Genomic DNA, 23,112 nt, shown 5'->3' with positions numbered 1-23,112 from the left:
CTCCCCAATTAAGGTGGCATCAATCACCCGTGCCAGTAACTGCCGATCATCCCTTGAGCAAGGCACTTAACATGCTCCAGGGGCGCTGCTCTGACCGTGCTGCTCCAGCCTGTTGTGTATAGTTGTGTGGTACTGTGACACCAAAAATGAACCAATGTATTTTGTATGTGTATATGGACCGATAAAGATTCCATTGTATTATAAGGGTTTTTTGATTTACAGCATTCAACTTTATTTAGACTACATTAACAAATATATATTTTTGTACTTTTACTCATGTTTTTTTTTAAATAATAGGGTATTGTTATACTGGCATTGCAAACAACTGTGAGGACCACATACCAGTAGGCAGACATGTGGTGTGGGTTTTTTCAGTGACATGTCTTGCTGCACCTACATTTCTTATGACACTGATGACCAAATTCAACAGCATTTTTCAATCCATTGAGTATGTTGCAACAATGACTGACAGTTGAGAAAATAGAGAACAGATTCAATACCATTTTTAGGTAAGCTAAATATGAATCCTTTATTTTTCAAAAACCATACACAGTACTCAATAAGTTTCAAAAATAAATATCAACCACAAGAACCATTTACACTGCTCAAATTAAACAGACATTAAGTACTTTTATTTGAATTTTTTTTAACCAAATATTGAGATATAAAAATGTATAATCCATAAAGAGATAAGCATTCATTCCCAATTGTGGAATGAAACTACAGAGAAACACAAAAGTGACCTACGGAAACGTTCTCCCATTTTTACCACCTAAGCACTTTCTTTGGATTTATACCCATCTTCAGATGCAGTTTGCAACACAAGGAAGAAATCCAAAGTAAATATGTAGTCAAATTAACTGTGACCCTGACATGGATTCCACAAACATAAAATTGGTCCTGTACTGTGAAAAGTTGCATAAAAAAAAGTGTAACGAAGTTAATCATTTTTTAGACCATAATGTAACAAAACTATTTTTTGAAATACAGTTCTCCACTGCTCAGGACCTCTTTTGTTGTTCTAGCATTCCCGTTTTCTTTTTTTCATAGGTCTGTCTTTTTTTTATAGCACTTGGTAATAAACATGTAGGCTATTTCCAATGACAGTATGAGGGTATTTTGACTTTAGGCTTGCAAAACATTTGGAATCATTTTCAATCCTCTCCCAACTGATGATACCTTGACTTGTGTGACAGATGAAAGCTACTTAGCTCTCTCTAAGAAGATACAAATCTAGGCTATATTTTACAAAATGTAAGTCTCCCTAAAGGAGGTTTAGTGCAATAAAGTACTCTGTGCTGAGAGTCGAAAATCTTTTGTCTTGAGTATTGTCAGTTTCCTGGAGGGTATTTCACAAAGCAGTTTCAACATGTTAGTCAGCTAAAAATACAACATTCTCCCAGGTCACGAGAGAGATCAAATGAAACGAGTATCACTTAATCAACTCGCACTGTACACGTTAACGATACGGAGAATCAAGTTATTTCAGTTAGCTGGACGAACCCATTGATACTATTTTGTGAAATACCACTCAGGTCCTTAGAACCGTTCAATAAATGGAATTCCTTTCAATGAGGTTATTTTTGATCAAACAACAACAACTTTCTCTTTGATTTCAAAATCCTAAAAATGACAATCTACTCGCTTTACGAAATGTTCTCTAGGGAAACATCTGAAACAGCAACGGGTCTCTCCTCTCTTTTTCTGTAACGTATGGGTCTTATTCTGGATTCATAATGAGCCATTCAATGGATCAGTGGTCAGTGCTTATGATCAGTGGTCTAGATTGAAAGCACTCTAAGGACACAAAATAGGAGCTCCACCACTTTCCAGTAGTCATGAAATTGAGTTTTGGAACAACGTTAAAGAGATTCTCCGGTACTTTTGTAGACTTTTTTAGCCAGTAGTTCTGAAAGTAGCAGCACTCACGAGCCGAAAGTGGTCCCTGAAGATTGCTTACTACGTCACATATGTATGGAAATGTGCACCATGTCATTTCTCTCTCTCTCTCTCTCTCTCTCTCTCTCTCTCTCTCTCTCTCTCTCTCTCTCTCTCTCTCTCTCTCTCTCTCTCTCTCTCTCTCTCTCTCTCTCTCTCTCTCTCTCTCTCTCTCTCTCTCTCTCTCTCTCTCTCTCTCTCTCTCTCTCTCTCTCTCTCTCTCTCTCTCTCTCTCTCTCTCTCTCTCTCTCTCTCTCTCTCTCTCTCTCTCTCTCTCTCTCTCTCTCTCTCTCTCTCTCTCTCTCTCTCTCTCTCTCTCTCTCTCTCTCTCTCTCTCTCTCTCTCTCTGAGCTGTTGGGCCTGCCCTGCAAATTCATCTGGATAACACTGGGCAGGCCTCCTGCTAGCTGTCACTCAAATGCTGAAGCTCATTGGCTAGAACTTGAATTGCTATGGGGGTGACCCACGTGTGTGGGGGGGTGTTGGGAAAATTGCAGTGCAAAACTTGAAGAAAACAACCACTTTCAAAATAAGGATTTCTTGGCTAATTGAGATAAGATAGTAATTATGCTCATAGATTATGCAGGTATGTACTACATATTGACACATCCAGCCCAAAGCTGGAGGTTTAAAAAACGATTTCTTAGTCGCCAAAGTACCGGAGCATGTCTTTTAATATTTACAGTGTGGAAGTGTGAACATGGATATTTGAGGACATTTTCCCAGTTATTTTCCTATCTTCTTATAAACATTTAAAACCAATTTCCTATTACTTCACTAGATATTTCTATGTACCTAGACAAAAACACACCAAATAGTACCTGCAGGCATGTTAGTTCAGTTTCAACAGAAACCTTACTTTTCTCCTAAAAGACAGCAATATCTAAAATACATTATGTATTTTTTCATTTTGCAGTATGCAGCCCCACTTTGTACATATTTTATAACGTTGGTTTTTCACGGACAGTCAAAGTTTCACAAACGTGTAAACAGGGTTGCTTTCACAACATGAATGAAATCATTAAAATATAAATAGCCAATGCATGAATTCTTTAGAAGTACTGCTGATGTACAGCAATGCATACCAGTCTCCTGTTCTGTTCATTTAATAAATAAAAAAGGTCTATAATTCTTCCACGCAAAATGTGCATCTCTCCTCGATACAAGACCCAAAAATGCTTTAGGAACCAAACATATAAGTAAAAACAGAAACCCATGAGGCTTCCAGAAGCCCCTCTCTCCCCACGTCTTGGTATTGTTAAGTGGGCTGAGGTGAGTGGGTAATTACTGGTATTCGAGCCCAGCTCAGAGGGAGGTCTCCAGGCTGTGCAGCGGGCTCCCAGGGCGCGGCGGCAGCGCAGCACTCTGGGGGATCCCGCCAGTCTTTGGGCTCTCTTTGTATAAGGGGATGATCCTGTCCACAGCATTATTGTTCTGGTTGGGCGTGGACGAAAGGGTTGCCAGCGTCGAGGGTGGGGGCAGGGTCTGTGCAGCGTTGCGCTTGGTGGGAGCATCGTCCTCCCCCTCTGTGTCGTCGATGAGGGGGATCTGCGGCTCCGAGTCTTCTATCCGGAACTCCGGGGTGGTCATGAAGTTGTGGATCGAGTTGCGGGACTCAGGGGTCTCCAGGCCTTCGTAGGGGGACAACGTGTCTTGGAAGGCATTCACTACGCGGATCTAGATGGTTTGGGGATGAAGACAGTCCAAATTTTAGTATCGAGTCCCCCATCGAAAGTTAAAGCACAATCCTGAGTTTGAATCCTTGGTTTGGTGTAAAGCTGAGGGATGATTGTAAGCTGAGATGTAACTTAGAGTTGATCAAACAAACCTGAGTCTGGATCCTGCCTAGGCCTCTGCACCAGAGCACCTGCCCCCTTCTCATCTCCATCTCACCATGGTCGATCTCGTCCAGGTCCTCCATCTCTTCCAGCTCATCCTCAGGGATCTCCTCCTGCTGCGTGCCATGACCTGCAGACTTCAGGAACTTCAGTCGACTGGTGGGGACAGTGGTGACCACCTAGAAATGAACAGACAGGAACTCAAATGTTGTCACTAATTTGTGACAAAACATTTGTGACAAAGCTTCATAATAGTCAAGGAGATCTTTGGAAGACATTAGAAACCTGTGAGAATCTCACCTGGCCCCATAGAAGACAGCCAAAGCCCAAGAACACACACCAGAGCCACTGGTCGATGCTGAGGCCCACACAGCTGAAAGGTTTCCCTCCAAACTGAACGATCACAATCTAGACAACAAAACACAGGGTGATTCGAGAGCAATGTTATTTTCTGTCCAATATGAAATCTCCTCTGTGTGGATATCCTGTATGGATCCGAAGGCTAGCTCACCTGGATGACGAACGTTCCGAACACAATGGAGCAGAAGATCATGTTTTTGAAGATGCCGTCAAAGACGTTACGCTCGCCGTGGATCTTGCGAGCGTTGATTTCATTGAAGAGCTGCATCATGACGAAGGTGTTGAAAACAATGGTGTAATGTTCCGAGGGAGGGGCATGGAGAGGCGCATACCTCCCACTGTCAATGTCGAAAATCTGCTCTCCTGTGGTGGCAACATACAGGTACATAATAACAAGGCCCACTGGAGACAATACGGAAGCAATACGGATCAAGTCATTTATTAGATCAATACATTTGCTTTCATATCTTCATAAAGGACAAAGTTAGATGTCCAATTGGCACGACTAACTAATTTCAACCCATGCGGTACTCACCTGGTAGGTTTGCAAAGCTACTGGTAATTTACCAAAGTTACCGGAATCTTTGGCAATCTATGGAAACTATGATAATTTATACTTGAGTAAAAAAATGTATTCATATATAGTATACACTTTATGTCAAAGGGCAGTGGTGGTAAAAGTACTCAATTGTTAAAAGTGAGTCACCCAGTAAAATACTACTTGAGTAAGTCTAAAAGTATTTGGTTTTAAATATACTTAAGTATCAAAAGTAAATGGAATTGCTAAAATGTACTTCAGTATCAAAAGTAAAAGTATAAATTCCTTATAAACTCAGCAAAAAGAAACGTCCACTCACTGTCAACTGCGTTTATTTTCAGTAAATTTACATGTGTAAATATTTGTATGAACATAAGATTCAACAACTGAGACATAAACTGAACAAGTTCCTCAGACATGTGACTAACGGAAATTGAATAATGTGTCCCTGAACAAAGGGGGGTGGGGGGTCAAAATCAAAAGTAACAGTCAGTATCTGGTGTGGCAACCAGCTGCATTAAGTACTGCAGTGCATCTCCTCCTCATGGACTGCACCAGATTTGCCAGTTCTTGCTCTGAGATGTTACTCCACTCTTCCACCTTGGCACCTGCAAGTTCCCGGACATTTCTTGGGGGAATGGCCCTAGCCCTCACCCTCCAATCCAACAGGTCCCAGACGTGCTCAATGGGATTGAGATCTGGGCTCTTCCCTGGTGACGGCAGAACACTGACATTCCTGTCTTGCAGGAAATCACACACAGACGAACAGTATGGCTGGTGGCATTGTCATGCTGGAGGGTCATGTCAGGATGCACCTGCAGGAAGGGTACCAAATGAGGGAGGAGGATATCTTCCTTGTAAAGCACAGCATTGAGATTGCCTGCAATGACAACAAGCTCAGTCCGATGATGCTGTGACACACCACCCCAGACCATGATGGACCCTCCACCTCCAAATCGATCCCACTCCAGAGTACAGGCCTCGGTGTAACGCTCATTCCTTCACTCGTCAGTGAAGAGCACTTTTTGCCAGTCCTGTCTGGTCCAGCGACAGTGGGTCTGTGCCCAAAGGCAATGTTGTTGCCGGTGATGTCTATTGAGGACCTGCCTTACAACAGGCTTACAAGCCCTCGGTCCAGCCTCTCTCAGCCTATTGCAGACAGTCTGAGCACTGATGGAGGGATTGTGCGTTCCTGGTGTAACTTGGGCAGTTGTTGTTGCCATCCTGTACCTGTCCCTCAGGCAGGTGTGATGTTCGGATGTACCGATCCTGTGCAGGCATTGTTACACGTGGTCTGCCACTGCATGTACAATCAGCTATCCGTCCTGTCTCCCTGTAGTGCTGTCTTAGGTATCTCAAGGTATGGACATTGTAATTTATTGCCCTGGCCACATCTGCAGTCCTCATGCCTCCTTTCAGCATGCCTAAGGCACGTTCACGCAGATGAGCAGGGACCCTGGGCATCTTTCTTTTGGTGTTTTTCAGTCAGTATGAAGGCCTCTTTAGAGTCCTACGTTTTCATAACTGTGACCTTAATTGCCTACCGTCTGTAAGCTGTTAGTGTCTTAACAACCGTTCCACAGGTGCATGTTAATTAATTGTTTATGGTTCGTCGAACAAGCATGGGAAACCGTGTTTAAATCCTTCACAATGAAGATCTATGGAGTTATTTGTGCTTTACCTAATTATCTTTGAAAGACAGGGTCCTGAAAAAGGGACGTTTCTTTTTTGCTGAGTTTATTAAGCAAACGAGACCAGACAGATTTTAAAATGTTTTAACGGTTAGGCAGGGGCCTACTCAAACACATAATTTACAAACAAAGCATTTGTGTTTAGTGAGTCCGCCATATTTAAGTACTTTACACCACTGTCGAGGGATGGATCGAAATATAGAGAAAGGTTACCTGGAGGAAAATGGGGGAGGGTCATGCTTTTAGAATTTCAATCAAGGAAAATATATATATATATATTTTTTATCTAGTTCAGGGGAGGGTCATGTAATTTGTCATTGATGAAATCTCAATATTTCTCAGTGTTTGAGCTGTTTATCTTTGTGCGCTTGATGCTGCCCTTATCTCTGATTCTCTGCTGGGCAGGCAATATCAATAGGCTATAGGCTACGAAGTGCATCCTCTGAGAGGCACAGAGCAAAGTTATATTTCTAAGACAGCTGCTGGGATGGTACAAATACAACTAGGCTGCATTACGTCCATTACTCCCTGAGCCCGGGCCTGCTCTGTTCTTGCTGATCAATTTTTTGTGTGTGTGTGCTGCCTAACCAATGGTGGTGCTGTGTAGGCCTAAAGTGGCAGTTCAGGAGGAGAGTCAAAGGCTTCTTCCGAATATTTTACTTATTTATTAGGCGTAGGCCAAAAACTCTTGCTCCAGGACTAGCCTATAGCCCAGGTCTTTCCAACCCTGTTCTCGGAGAGCTGCGCTTCTGTAGGTTTTCGCTCCAACCCCAGCTGTAACTAACATGATTCACCTCATCAACCAGCTAATTATTAGAATCAGGTGTGCAAAATTACGGTTGGAGTGAAAACCTACAGGACGGTAGCTCTCCAGGAACAGGCTTGCTGAACACTTCATTTTAAACACCAATTGAACTCACTATTTATTCTTAGGATAATGTTTTCATTAATTGGATTATTTTATATATATTAGGCCACAGATAGGGCCATACATAATTACAGACACCTGTGATAATCTGAATTACCCAAAAGGGCCACTTTGAAAATTTCCAGTAATATACCCTCCCTTTGCAACACTACTCACCGGTGAAGAGCAGGGTGAAGATGACAGTGAGCTGGTAGACAGCATGGCCCAGGATGTTCTTCATCATGGTGCGGGAGATGAGGGGCTTGTTCCGGCCATACGGTTTCCTCAGCAGCAGAGACTCGGTGGGGGGCTCAGTGGCCAGGGCCAGGGAGGCAAATGTGTCCATGATCAGGTTCACCCACAGCATCTGGACAGCTTTGAGAGGAGAGTCCTGGGGGGAGATGTAGTTTGGTTTATGTATAGCCCCTCACTTTTCAAAGACCGTTGTAACTTGTAGAGTTGATTAGAAAAACTCCCTATAGTGAGTCAGCCGTTCTCTAGTTGACCGATGCGTCCCCTTTTGATGCAGAAAAACAAGATGGGTAGGATGGACATGACAGCAATACAGTGTCTCACCTGTGTGATGCATGCTCCTGTGAAGGCCACGATGACGGCCACCACGTTGACTGTCAACTGGAACTGGAGGAACTTGGAGATGCTGTCGTAGACGTTCCGCCCCCACATCACCGCCTTGACGATGCTGCTGAAGTTGTCGTCTGTCAGGATGATGTCTGAGGCCTCTTTGGCTACGTCCGTGCCCGCAATGCCCTGTGGGCACAGCATGTCACAGCGCATTAGTCGCAGGACCAAAGGTACCCGTCTGGTCAAATCAGAGAGACAACATCCTGATGAAATATCGATGGGGTATAACATACGCCAAATCTTGAAGTAAAAAGACACCGTACCATGGCAAATCCAACATCCGCTTTCTTCAAGGCAGGGCCGTCATTAGTGCCATCTCCTGTTACAGCAACAACTTGTCTTGGTTCTAGTACAGTGCTATCCATTATACCTGTGAACAGAGGCAAGCATCATCTCTTTAGATAATAATAATAATAATAATAATAATAATAAGACCGAAAAATGTATCTGTAGTGATAAATGAAAAAAATACCCCCCAAACGTACCTTTTACTAAAGTATGTTTGTCAGTGGGTGAGGATCTTGCAAGCACACGGAGTTTAGGCCATATCTTATCAATGCGTTCTTGCTCAATCTGGAAGTAGATTGTTTTTTGGGTCACTCTATCATCACCATTTGTTTTTTTTCACAGAAACAGATTCATTTTGTGAGAGAAAGAGAGGAATATTACCTCTCCCAGTTGGTTTCTTATTCGTCGGTTGAACTCTTTGCCGTCTATACAGAGGAAGTCATCTCCGGGGTGCACTATGCCACACTTACTGGCAATGGCGCGAGCCGTGTCGATGTTGTCCCCTGTGACCATGCGCACGGTGATGCCAGCGCGCTGACACCTCTTAATGGCGTCAGGAACCTAGGGTGGAAGAAAAATACTTGATTTTTCCGATTATGGAAATGTGTGTTTTGTTTATAATCTAACACCCCAAGACACACTCAGAAAGACCTGCTCTCCCCTTCAGGGGAATTATACATGTACATTGTTGAGGGTTATACCACCACAAACATCTACCTCCTATGCATATCCCGCTTGCCCTTTTACCTCTGGCCGCACAGGGTCCTCGATGCCCACCACACACAAACAGGTGAGGCCGGTGAGGATGTCAGTTTCGTTTTCCCAGTCAGGCTCGCCGTCGACCTGGGGGAAGTCCCTGTAGGCCAGGCATATGGTCCTCAGGCCCTCGGAGGCCATGGGCTCGATCACATTCTTCACCACATAGTCTCTGTCCCTGGGCTTGAAGACCTTAGCCTCCCCATTGGCTGTCATGATCTTACAACACCTGCGATGAGACGAAGAGGAAATCTATATTAGGTTCCGGGACAAATAATACTGGGAGAGTCCACAGAGTTAATTTGCAGGAAAGCAAGAAACTGAAAGTGCCAGCCTACTTCTTTAGGAGGATCTCGGAGGCTCCTTTGCTGAACATGCGGTAGCTCCCGTCTGCGTTCTTCAGCACCGTGCTCATGGACTTCCTGACTGAGTTGAAGGTGTAGACCTTGAAGAGCTTCTCCTCTGGGATCTCGTTGCGGATGGTCATATAGTCACGTCTCAGTTCCAAGACAAAGCCCAGCAAGGCACATTCGGTCTTGTTGCCCACCTGGCGTGGCAGCCCGCCCTCCTTCTCCGGAGACTGAGGCAAACCATTTACACGTTAAGGTCAGTTCCAAACTTCAAATCAACATAACTGATACTTTGTACGAAAATGTCCCATTATATCAATGCATGATTTAAATGAAAGTCTGAGTTCTCAGATTTCAAGAGGATTTGGCCCTGGCTTGAAATCCCTGACCTGGCACTCAACGTATTTGCTCAGATGTCAATGAACGATTGCTATGAAAAGAGCTGTATTGCACATCTCTTTGTGTTCTGTTTGACAGAGGTGACAACCTCAACTCGGAGTCTCAAGTGAAGTATGTTCACTTACCATGATCTTGGATGTGTAAGCACAGTTGACTCCGATGCCCATAATGAGCAGGTCCAAAACTTTGCCTGGGATGAGGTCAGACTCAGGAACCACCCTGTAGTGCCTGTCTCCCAGATAAGCCTGGACCACGGTCATCCTGTTCATGGTTAACGTCCCCGTTTTGTCAGAGCAGATGGCTGTGGCGTTGCCCATGGTTTCACAGGCATCCAGGTGCCTCACAAGGTTGTTGTCTTTCATCATTTTCTGAGGAAGAGAGGAGGCTATGATTTGGAATCTGGCAATGACTTTCCTAATTGCTCCTGTCTGTAATATTGATATATACTCATTGATATATACTATAGTAACACAGCAGTGACAAAGTAGTGATACCTACTTTGACAGAATACGCAAGTGAGATGGTGACGGCCAGGGGAGTCCTTCGGGTACGGCCACCACAAGCACGGTAACACCAATGATGAAGAACTTGACGCAGAACTGAATGTAGATGGGCGTGCAGTCCGCGATCCACGGTAGGCCCTGGATCCAGAAGGTGTCCACCATAAACAGAGTTATCAGGATGATGACTGTCAACCCTGACATGAACAGGCCTGGACAGAGGAAAAGATAGTAGTGTACTGTACACAATGAGATAATCAAATATTTGCAATAATGACAAGCTGGGACAAGCTGCTACGGAAAATCAAACACACTTGTCAACATTCAGAATTCCCTTGTGATGGTCTTACCTGCTTTGCCGATCTGCACCGCTAATTTGGTCAATTTCCCCTGGAGCACAGACTTCTCCTTCTTCGGGTGGGCTTTCTTCTTCTCCTCTCCTTCGTCCTCACTGTTGAGGGCCTGCATCTCCACGCCTGCACCATCCTGAGACTTACCTGAGGGAGAGGAGAGGACGAGTCCAAAGACATTTAAACAAGGATTGTTGATGCAGCCGAATAAAAAAAAGCATGACATGGGAAAAATAGTACATTGGTGTGTAAGGGTTCATTGTGAGATGGCACTGCTACTACTTGGAAACAGATAGGGGGCGCTGTTCTGTGTGACACACCGCACGACGCTATGCTGTTTGGTTCACAGTCCTTAATTAATCCGAGCCTGGGGATTATTGCTCCTTCTAGGCTGAGATTCTTTACAAACAAATTCTTCCACCGTCATCCCAAAACATGCCCACGTTCTGTAATAGCACAACCACACAGGCACCAGAACCCTATATACTCAAATCTTTTGTAAGTGAAGTAAAGGGACATTGTTCATCCAGGCAAATGTGTGAGTGAGTGTGTGTGTGTGTGTGTCTGTACGTGTGTACAGTATGTGTGTCTGTAAGTGTGAACAGTATGTGTAAATGTGTACAGTATGTGTGTCTGTAAGTGTGTACAGTCTGTGTGCGTGTAAAGTGTGTACAGTATGTGTGTCTGTAAGTGTGTACAGTATGTGTGTCTGTAAGTGTGTTGATCCAAAAACAGTACATAAAGGTTGTTAGCTAAGGGAAGAAAGGCACGGGGAAAAACAGCTGCTGAGCTTAAGAGCTGTAATCTCCTTGGTCCTAATCACCATGAACGGAGTCAAGAGCACCTGCTGCTCGGACCACAGGAACACACACATGACCATATGGCGTCAGAGACACACAGGGCCACACTCAGACTATACACACCTTATGCACAAACGCGGAGCCCTATACTATGAATTTAGTTTAGTTTGGTCAACCCTTCAGATCTAACCTGAGCCATATACTACAAATCTAGTTTGAGGACTTAGTGAGGTACAGCGCTTTCAGAAAGTATTCACAACCCTTGACTTCTTCCACATTTTGTCCTTTATAATGGATTCAATTTAAGATTTGTTTTGTCACTGGCCTTCCACACGAAACCTTTATAATGTCAAAGTGGAATTATGTTTTTAGAAATATTTACCAATTAACTAAACATGAAAAGCTGAAATGTCTTGGGTCAATAAGTATTCATCCCCTTTGTTATGGCAAGCCTAAATACGTTCAGGAGTAAAAATGTGCCTGACAAGTCACACACTAAGTTGCATGGACTCACTCTGTGTGCAACAATAATGTTCAACATGATTTTTGAATGACTACCCCATCTCTGTATCCAGCACATACAAATATGTCTACGGTCCCTCAGGCGAGCAGTGGATTTCAAACAGAGATTCTTCCACAAAGACCAGGGAGGTTTTTCAACGCTTCATAAAGTAGGACACTTATTGGTAGATACATTTAAAATAAAAAATAATTTAAGGAGACATTTAATATCCTTTTCATCATGGTGAAGTTATTATTTTCCCTTTGGGTGGAGTATCTATATCTATACACAAAGATACTGGTGTCTTTCCTAGGAACATACTGAATGTTTGGTCTTAGAAGTAGATTTCACATACAAACTTTATATTATTAGGGAAATCGTTATTTTTGCAAAGCATGTAAAGCATGTATAAAAAGCATGTGTTTTTTTCAGATCAGACGCCAATTAAGTCGTTTTCATGTCGTAATAATTTGAAAGATAACTCGGAAAACCAGGTGTTTTAAATCGGCGTATACTAAGATCAGCAAAGTAAGGCGTTTACATGACTATTGCATAATCTGCCTACTGTCATAATCCGTTTAATATCAAATTATTACTGTGGATTTAAACGCACTCATTGACAAACTTACCTTTCTTGTTTTTCTCATCTCTTTTATCTGTGGAAAAAAAATGAACGACTGCAGTTAATCATTTGTCCATTTACACATCAGCAAAGAGCATCTCACTATTGCAGAGTGGCAAAACCCTTTTAGTTCTAATATGTTCCCTTGGATGTGAGTTCCCTTGACGGCTAGCCCTTAGACACTGAAGTGGAAACTATGAGGCATGAATGCTCTGACATGCATTTCTGTCTTAACTCCCTAATTACAGTCCTCACTCACTCTGAGAATCCCCTGATCAATGATACTGCGACGACAAACGTAAACAAAACACTCCCCTAACACAATTAGCAGCTATGCACCAGGTTGGTTCATTCACAGGCGGTAACATTTTTTGTAGCCCTGGTATGGCAGGAGAGGTAACGTCCCTAGTCCAACTGACCCATCTGCAGTCAGTTAACTAACTGAGATGTTAACCAACTGTGACTAAGTCAGCATCCTTTGGTGCGGCAGCGTAGCCTAGTGGTGAGAGCGTTGGACTAGTAACCGGAAGGTTGCGAGTTCAAACCCCCGAGCTGACAAGGTACAAATCTGTCGTTCTGCCCCTGAACAGGCAGTTAACCCACTGTTCCCAGGCCGTCATTGAAAATAAGAATATGTTCTTAACTGACTTGCCTGGTTAAATAAAGGTTAAAAAAATTGTGCATTTAATGTTTAAAAAAAACATGGAAATAGAAAACTGTGATTATGATAAAAAATATTTAACTGAAACGACCTCAAAAAGCACTAATTGCTCAGCACTGACTCTATGCACACACACTTAAATGTACATACTTACACTGACACCTACATACACCCACACATAACATATGCATACTTACACAACACAATTGCTGCTGTTATTGTCTATTATCTATCCTGTTGCCTAGTCACTTTACCCCTACCTACGTATATGTACATAGTTATCTCAATTACCTCGTACCCCGGCACATTGACTGGGTACTGGTACTCCCTGTATATAGCCCTGTTATTTTCTACTCCCTGTATATAGCCATGTTATTTTCTACTTCCTGTATATAGCCATGTTATTTTTACTTGTTATTGTTATTCGTTATTCCCTGTGTATTTTGTATCTTTATCTTTAACTCTGCATTGTCGGAAAAGGACCCGTAAGTAAGCATTTCACTGTTAGTCTACACCTGTTGTTTACGAAAGCATGTGACAAATAACATTTTATTTCATTTTAATAACCTTGTCTGACACCTTCTATGGTGGCAAATTGCTTGATGTCATGCCACTGGCAAAATGTAACGTAATAGCATCTGTAGGCCCTATAGGATTGCATCATGGAATATCTCATAACACATATTGTTGGACATGGTTTTTCAAAACAATTATATTCTACGTTTACTACTATGATGGTGAGTCTCAACCAAATACAATAGAGATGAGGTGAGTTTTTACAAATGTTGTGTAACAGATGACTATAAAAGTTGAATCTAGTTCCACATACTTTTCTTGTCCAGTTTGTCCTTCTTGTCCTTCTTTTCTTTCTTCTCTTTCTTTCTCCTCTCTTTCTCCTTCTTCTTCTCCTCCCTTTCCCTCTTTTTCCTTTCCTTCTCTGCTTTCTCCTCCTCGTCGTCGTCGTCTTCGTCTTCGCCGGCTCCGAGCAGGGTGAAAATGATGCCGGTCTGGGAGTTGACACCTACTGCTGTGATCAATATCTTCCCAGAACCCTCCATGACGTGGGTACCTGACAAAAGACAAACATGGACAGCCAGTGAGACATGGTCATAGGAACCTGACAAATATAATATCTCCAACTGAAATGGGACAGTAAAAGATGTTTCTTTCTTTTACAAGTAAGGCCATAGAAATGCATTTAAATGTTTAACGGATAACATTTTTGTGAGGGGAGCAAGCGAATAAAATTTGATTATATTTTTGGGAAAAGTGAAGAGGGGTATGAGTTAAATATTTAATTACATGAGTATGGCCTAACAGTATTTATGCAGGAATAGCAAGATCATGCTGTTTCAAGTAGTTGTTAACTCCAAGGCGCTCTTATGAAGATTGATTGACAGTAATAAGATGCCAGGCTAAACAGCAAATGAAAACAACAATGGAAAAGAAAAGGGACCCAATGGTGTAGAGTACTTCAATAGTACTTTAAAGTATTTTTTACTTAAGTAGTCTGTACTTCACTTCACTATTTATATTTTGACATATTTTACTTTTACTTCACTACATTCCTAAAGAACATAATGTACTCTTTACTCCTAACATTTTCCCTGACACCCTAAAGTACTCATTACATTTTGAAAGCTTAGCATGACAGGAAAATTGTCCAATTCACGCACGTATCAAGAGAACATCTCTGGTCATCCGTATTGCCTCTGATCTGATGGAATCACTAAACACGAATGCTTTGTTTGTAAATTATGTCGGCGTTTTGGAGAGTGCCGCTGGCGATCTGTAATTTAAAAAACAAGACAATTGTGCAGACTGGTTTGCTTAATATAAGGAATTTGAAATTATTTATGCTTTTACTTTGTTACTTAAGTATATTTTAGCAATTCAATTTACTTTTGATACATTAGACTTTTACTGAAGTAGTATTTTACTTGAGTCATTTTCTATTAAGGTATTTTTTACTTTCACTCAAGTATGACAATTGGGTACTTTTTCCACCACTACCACCACCTTAATTCATAGTGGAAAGAACAAACGAAAGCGATGCCTCTGGGCGATGCCCGGCTTGATCCAAACTGGATCTGCATCTAGACATCAGCCATGTGAGATGAAGAGGGGAAGGCTCATCATCATTACCTGACAGCAGCATGGGATCGTTGTCCAAAGTCTTCTTGACATGGTCGGATTCACCGGTGAGAGAGCTTTCATCGATTTTCAAATCATTTCCCTGGATCAGCACACCATCAGCAGGAAGAAGGTCACCTGGGGAAAAAAACGTTCACACCATACATGAACATCAGACAGCCCAGCTGGGTGAGTTAGCTCATTTAACCCCAGATTCAGAGTAGTGGAAAGAGACGGGTAGAAAGTTATATCAAACGTAGGATGGTAGATGCTCTTTGGTTTTAAGGCAAGCTCTCACGGACACACACACACACACACACACACACACACACACACACACACACACACACACACACACACACACACACACACACACACACACACACACACACACACACACACACACACACACACACACACACACACACACACACACACGCAGGTCACTCTTCCTTCAGGACCAATACCGTATTTCACTTGTGCAACGTCGCCGACTACGATCTCAGCCACGTGGACCTGGACGACTTGGCCTCCGCGGACCACCGTGAACTTCTGCTCCTGTTCGATGCGGCTCTGTAGCCCGCGGAACTGCTTCTCTTTGCTCCAGTCATTGAACGCTGTCACCAGGACCACGCAGACGACAGACAGGAGGATGGCTGCACCCTCAATCCAGCCCGCGTCTGCCTCCCCCTCATCCTCCACCCCTCCCGCTGCCTTTCCACAATCTGAAAAAAAGAGGGACAGTTGTCACTATCTGGACATGCTACAAAGAACAGAAGTACAATGCAATCCCTCCAGAAGTGTTTTTAAGCCTAGGCCTAACCCTAAATCGAGGACAAATGGCTAATCCATTCTGACGACATTGCCAATGTTGTCGTTGGTAGCATGGCCATCTAGTGATTATCCAAAGGGACAGCTACAGTGAGGCCAACAGAAAGTAGCCTACAAAAGTAACCTACAATGATTATAAGACAGGAAATATCACTGTCTTGATCGCAGGAAGTAAAACTGGCTACTCACTATGCCTCTAAAGAGTCCTTTGAAGAATGGGATTATGGATTGATTGAAGTGTATCAAGAGTACCAGACTAAATCCCTGTGTGATTATTCAATGGGCAGGCTACGCACATTTTGTACCAATTGATATCTCTTTGTGCCAATAAAGTCAGAGACATGAGATCAAACAAAACTTTGTAAACACCCTCGGGAAGACGCAGTAAAACATCTGAAATTAGATCTAGGCTACTTGTTTTGGCCTCCGATGAATTCCAAAGTATCTGTTCAATAAACAATCAGACACGCGGAAATTGTATGACTGCATGCATGAAGTTTACAGGTGCAAAGTAGCAACAATCTGATCATTTGGTATTTGACTGAGTAAATATTCATGTGGTGATGAATCAATTAGAATACATGGCATTTCAAATGAGAGGAGATACTTACTTTCCCTTTCGGCATCTGGAGGTCTATAAAAAGAAAGGCCTAATGAAATGATGGCTGCCACTTCGAGGATGATTAGCGTCACATCTTGCAACGCTTCCCACACTAGCTGGAGAAATGTTTTTGGCTTTTTTGGAGGTATAACGTTTTGTCCAAACTCCTCTTTCCTCCTGGCAATGTCGTCGGCATGGCCTCCTAAACCTAGAGACAAAAGAGGGAAAGGGATAATGAACAACTGTAAGGCATTTGCATTGTCTAGAATTCAAACATTAGCAAATGCATGCATGACTCTCTCCTGGCTGAGCTCCCTTTTTAGAGCAATGTAGTGCAGACCTGTGTTTAGATTTGTTCTAGATGGAACGGCAGAGACAGAACCTGTCGAGAATGGTAAGCTTGGCTTGTTTTCGGAGGCTTTCGAACTTGACGCTTCAGACCTTTGAGGTGGCTCTGCATGAGGCTGTGTTCATGACAAAAGAGGGCCGTGAATATAGCCCCTGAAGTGTTGCCACGAGGGTCGTCAGCACAGGCATCCGAGGTCAACAGCAGGGAATCAGTGACTTTCGAAATGCACAAGCCCTCATCTTCCCTCAGACAACATACTCGACAGTCCGTTAAACAGCACGCGTCATAAGAAAACCACCCCAAACCACCCCACACCACCCCAAACCACCCCACACCAAAACCTTTTTGTTGGACATGTATTCTCGCTGCTCTCTGTTGTGGCGAACATCTGGATTTCATTTTTTTAAGCGGTTCCAGATGACAAGCATTGCTGATTGCGGACACAAAACGGAGTAAACAAACCGGGAAAGTTCATCGGGTGAGGAGAGATGGTCTACAATTGATCATATGAGCCGCACAAAACAGTTCTGCACAAAACAATTCAAAGTAACTACCAATTGGATACCATTAAAATGAGGAGAAAGGGAGTAATATATATATTTTATGTTGTTTATGCTCCAGGAGACTGGTAGATGTAACTAAATTAGAATGAACTTTAATTGTAATCAAAGAGTAAGAGTGCAGCTCTTTGAACTAATATCATGAGACGTGACCTATCTTGCGTTCCCCCTGGAGAACTGATGACGTCATTGTTATCACTGCAGTAGGGGTCCAATGGCTGCTTTTGTGACTCCATGCAGCACAGCATTGGCCTTCTCTGACCTGAGTTGGGTTAGTATGCTTATTCCCTCTAAATCCCTCTAAGCAATGCTGCTTCTTCTGACGCTTTAAGGTTAGATTCCAACTCAGGGAGAAAAACAAAAACCTGCCGTGATTCTTCACCCTATCGCCGTATTACAGATTTCCGGACTTATCTTCGATTCATTCAGACTATTTTGAGGTGCACTTGTTGCTACGGCGTCTCAAGAAGGACAAACAGTTATATTGCCACTCTTTTCTCATTTAAGGGAGAATGCGAGGCACAGACGTTCTGCCAGGAGCAAACCGAACCTAGTATATGGGTGCCTTTATACGAGCACCTGCCATTTGCATTTTATAGTGCAAAATGTATGTGTGTGTGCCACATGGATTTGTAACTGTACTCCTTTTCTTATACAGTCTTAAATTGGGAATCATGTATGCGGCAGGATTAGAAATGTTTTTGGAACCTGAGAATCCCATTCAAATCCCATTCCCTAAGAGTTCACCAAAAGGTCACCAACGGGATTATGCAGAAGGACAATGGAGAAGCAGCACTGAAAGGCTTGTCACAATTTGGCCTGTGTACGCTATGTGTGCTCTTTACTGACAAATTCAGGTATAGATTGGAGCAGAACAGGGCATCATCACAAGCATAGCAGTATCGACATGGGAAAAGGTTCATGGCCAACATGTTAGCCAAACAACATCTAACATCATTCCATCCACATAGGGATTTATAAATTGGCTTGGTCTGAGTAAAGCTGGTTCCTGTTTCCCAACAGCCTACAACTGGCAAAAACATGAAAAGCCATTATAATTGCTAGTAAATGCGTATCAATGCATATTTCTGAATTATAAAAAAGGATTTTAGTTGTAATGCTTTTAATGCTTATACATGTTTACGAATGAATGTATTAGTTGTATGTACAGTGTCAACAGAAAGTATTAGCACACCTTGACAGTTCCCACATGTTGATGTGTTACAACCGGAATTTAAAATGGATGCATTTGAGATTATTGGTCACTGGCCAACACACAATACCCCATAATGTCAAAGCGGAATTACTTCTTCATCTCTGTACCCCACACATACAATTATCTGTAAGGTCTCTCAGTCGATCATTGAATTTCAAGCACAGATTCAACCTCAAAGAACAGGGAGGTTTTCCATACCTCACAAAGAAGGGCACCTATTGGTAGGTGGGTAAAAATAATACCGTTGATCATGGTGAAGTTATTAATTACACTTTGGATGGTGTAGCAATACACCCAGTCACTACAAAGATACAGGCGTCCTTCCTAACTCAGTTGCCGGAAAGGAAGGAAACCGCTTAGGGATTTCACCATGTGGTCAACAGTGATTTTAAAACAGTTTAATGGCTGTGAGAGGAGGAAACTGATGATGGATCAACAACATTGTAGTTGCTCCATAATACTAACTTAATTGACAGAGTGAAAAGAAGGAAGCTTGTGCAGAAAAAAAATATTCTGCAAAGCAATTCACTTTTTGTCCTGAAAACAATGTGTTGTGTTTAGGGCAAATTCAATACAAGACATTACTGAGTACAACTCTCCATATTTTCAAGCATAGTGGTGGCTGCATCATGTAATGGGTATGCTTGTAATCATTAAGGGCTGGAAGGTTTTTCAGGATAAAAAAGAAAACGGAATGCAGCTAAGCACAGGCAAAATCCTAGAGGAGAACCCGGTTCAGTCTGCTTTCCACCAGACACTTGGAGATTAATTCACCTTTCAGAAGGATAATAACCTAGGCCAAACACTAGGCCAAATCTACACTGGAGTTTCTTACCAAGCGAATGCTCCTGAGTGGCCAAGTTACAGTTTTGACTTGAATCTACTTGAAAGTCTATGGCAAGACCTGAAAGTATTTGTCTAACAATGATCAACAACCAATTTGAAAGCGCTTGAAAAATGTTGAAAATAATAAAATGGGCAAATGTTGCACAAACCAGGTGGGGAAATCTGTTCGAACCTTACCCAGAGACTCACAGCTGTCATCGGTGCTGCGTGAAAAGTGTGAGTTATCCCCATGTGTAGAGAAGTGACAGCCAGGCCCTGCAGAGTGCCTTCCACTCAGAGCCCAAACCGTAGTCCACACCAGTTCCCCTCAATAAACTCAACAAGACATTGTGCTAAAAGGCTTGAGATTGGTGTAGGAGGAGCAACTCATGACAACTCCAATGGAATCAATGCAGTATCTAGAATCATTCTGCATGGCAGTTGTAGATGCTATTTTGAATTGTTATTGTATTCAAAATGTAACCACAAACTTGTAATTGGGGGGGGGGGGGTCGGGTTGACGTCAATTTAATTTCAGCCACCAGATGAATCGGCAATCAACTCATTAATTGAATACGTCCATTACTTCAATTAGGGGTTTTCAATTTGTAAATTATTACAATTCGCTGCAGGGGGCTCCAACCAAATCTCACTTAGGGCCCCCAAAAGGCTGATTGGTGTTAAGCCTATCCCCAATGAGTAATAGGAGAATTGGTGTCTGAAGCACCAGACCTGAAAAAAAGAACAAAAATACAAAGCAAGATGCTCAGCAGCATATTTACCATGAATAGGTGATGTTCTTAGTCTGGTACAGAGTCCTTCGACATCTCCGTAACATTCCTGGATTCTAGCTATTCCCTCAGGTCCCCTGAGTTCCATGAGGGACCGCAGCTCCTTGAGAGAGCAGTTGAAGTCTCCAACATCATGATTGGCCTGTGCATGTCGACCACGCTTTGACCCACGGAACGAGTTGCTGGCCATGTCTCCTCTACAGCGCACCACTCCAGGGTGGTGGAGAGAGGCTTTCCCAAAAAGGCAAGTAAAATCCTCAGAGGCAAAATACGCTATTTCCCATAAACTGCTGTTATTTCTCAGGGGTGTACGTCGCTTGACTCCTTAGAGCATGACTTGGACATGTAGAAAGCCATTTGAATGTGATTCCTGCAAGCCCACTCTCTCATCTTGGCTGTTGATGTTGGCTCAAGTCCTCACAAGGCTACATCTGAAAAGACAAAAAAAAAACATTGAGGAAAGGTTTTTCCGTTTATCTCTGAAGTCGTTCATGTTGACATGAGGAACCTGATCCCGCATATGGCTGAAATGCTATCGAGTAAAGTCACACTAATAAAGAATAACATTGAACCCCAAATCATTTAGGTACACTGATACTCCCGTCAACATACTACTGATCAACACATTTGCATTAAACATTTTACATTGCATTTTCATGTCAGTCATTTAGCAGATGCTCTTATCCAGAGCAACTTACAGTGGTGAGTGCAGACCTTTTCATATTTGTTTTATAATGGTCCCCGTGGGTATCAAACCCACAACGCTGCCATTGCAAGTGCCATGCTCTAGCAACTGAGCCACACAGGATCTCCCAGCAACATATGGAATCTACCATTTGAAACACACGTCTGTTAAAGCAATGTTAGCAATGTTTATGCCAAACTTCTGCACCGCCTCTGTATAGAAAAGCTATTTGAGGAAGAATTCACCCAGAATTCTACGATGACAAGACCATCAAATCATTCCCCTTCTCCTGAAATGATGAGGACATTTTGATGGTCTCTGGTATAGCTCTAGACATCCCATCTCAGTCAATCAATCGTTTTTTTTGACTCAATCAACTTGAAGTGAGAGTTCTGTTAGGGGTGAGCCTGTCTGACCCTCACACCCACTGGCCAGTACACAAAGTGACAGCTGGCTTCAAACACAAGGCCCTGCAAAGTCAAATGAGTTCAGTTACATTTAAAAACTGACACATTGGCCCTGAAATAATCAGCTTTGGGCAAAGTGTACTTGACTTTATGTACTTGAAATTTGAAGCGAAACGCTGTAAAAAGGACCCAAAGATGTTGAGGACCTATCTGCTCATCCTTACTGACACATCTAAGCCTAGTGGGGCTAATAATAACACACAGGGTGCAACTAATTGTCAGCACGGTGGGGTGTGCCTTGCAATGAAAACTGTGACGCCTGAAAACATCGATCCTTGGAGTCGATTCGGTGGTCGAGAAAGTCTTGTAATTTACAGCTGATCAGACAGTGTCTGTGACGGAGGGAGACCAGATTAGCAGGCCCAGACTCAAACACCAGACATCAGGCCTCTCTTATTTGTATCCACACGGAGCAATAAGAAGTATAGCCCCTTAGAGGATAGACACCGTGCAAGCACGGCTAACAAGTGACACTGGACGACGCCTTACAAAGGTAGCAGATGGAACCAGTTTGAGTATTATTAAAGAGACATGACACATTTTCCGTACAGCAATTAATACTGACACTCACTATTGATTTTAGAGATTGCCTCTGCGTTGACCAAAAGGTTGAGTGTACTTACTAGAAATCCACCCTTTTCCTATCGTCATAGCAACAGGAGGTATATGACGGTAAGACCACAGGTCCGATTAGGGAAGGCAGTGTCTTTCACAGAACTCCAGAAACATCCCCTTAGGAGCATCTACCAGCACTTCTCAGAGGGTATCCAGATAGTTACCCTTCTCAGGGTTACGTCCAAATTGCAACTCTTCCTTTGAAAATCAAGGTTTGACCTTCAGTGCACACGCTCGACCGACGCAGGCTTCATTAGAGGGAAAAAGGCTCGCTCAATGATTATCTCAGGAAAGCTTCTTCCTTAATCTAATTAGACAATCTGTGGCATCGGTGCGCTCTACAGTCACTGCTTGCCTTCCCCGAGAGAGCCACTAACACTGTGATGGGGAGACACTGTGGAAAAGTGAAGACGTAGCCACCCCATTTTTTTCACGAGCGTTTTCACTACCACTGTCCATTCAGCTCTACTTTGCCTGTGGTGAATTACATCTGTCAAAATGCAGACTAGAGACCAATTAAAAGGCACTGAATTAGGATGAATATCCTACAAGCGCAACCAGGGAATGTACCGTGTTCTGGAATGTACCCGTCCTTGGTTGAAACCTTTACAGGTAGACTGAACTTCCTACTCAAGGGAGGAAGGAACACTGGATAGATAACACAGGCCACCAGATGTTTTTATTCACTTCTGTTTGACACCGAATGGCCATGGAACACAATCTTCTCTTGACAATTTTGATTATATTCTGAGGTCTACTTTATGCCCTTAAGCACAAACAGGTGAGCGCTTTCTATTTAATTAAGGAAATTGCCGCACTAAATACGCTTTCACAGCCTCGTCCGGTGAAAGGTTTGTTTTTGGTGAAACGTTTTGATTATGTAGATCTCACTACAAG

The 23,112-nt window shown here is 42.8% G+C and overlaps 1 pseudogene; it reads right to left on the bottom strand.

Annotated features, from left to right (window-relative positions):
• Nucleotides 1-3,038: 3,038 nt before the first annotated feature.
• Nucleotides 3,039-22,489, bottom strand: LOC124018029 (annotated as a pseudogene).
• Between the last annotated feature and the right edge of the window lie 623 nt (nucleotides 22,490-23,112).

This window comes from Oncorhynchus gorbuscha, unplaced genomic scaffold, assembly GCF_021184085.1.
Source record: "Oncorhynchus gorbuscha isolate QuinsamMale2020 ecotype Even-year unplaced genomic scaffold, OgorEven_v1.0 Un_scaffold_3753, whole genome shotgun sequence".
NCBI classification, from domain to species: Eukaryota; Metazoa; Chordata; class Actinopteri; order Salmoniformes; family Salmonidae; genus Oncorhynchus; species Oncorhynchus gorbuscha.
This window is presented reverse-complemented; position numbering and strand designations above follow the sequence as displayed.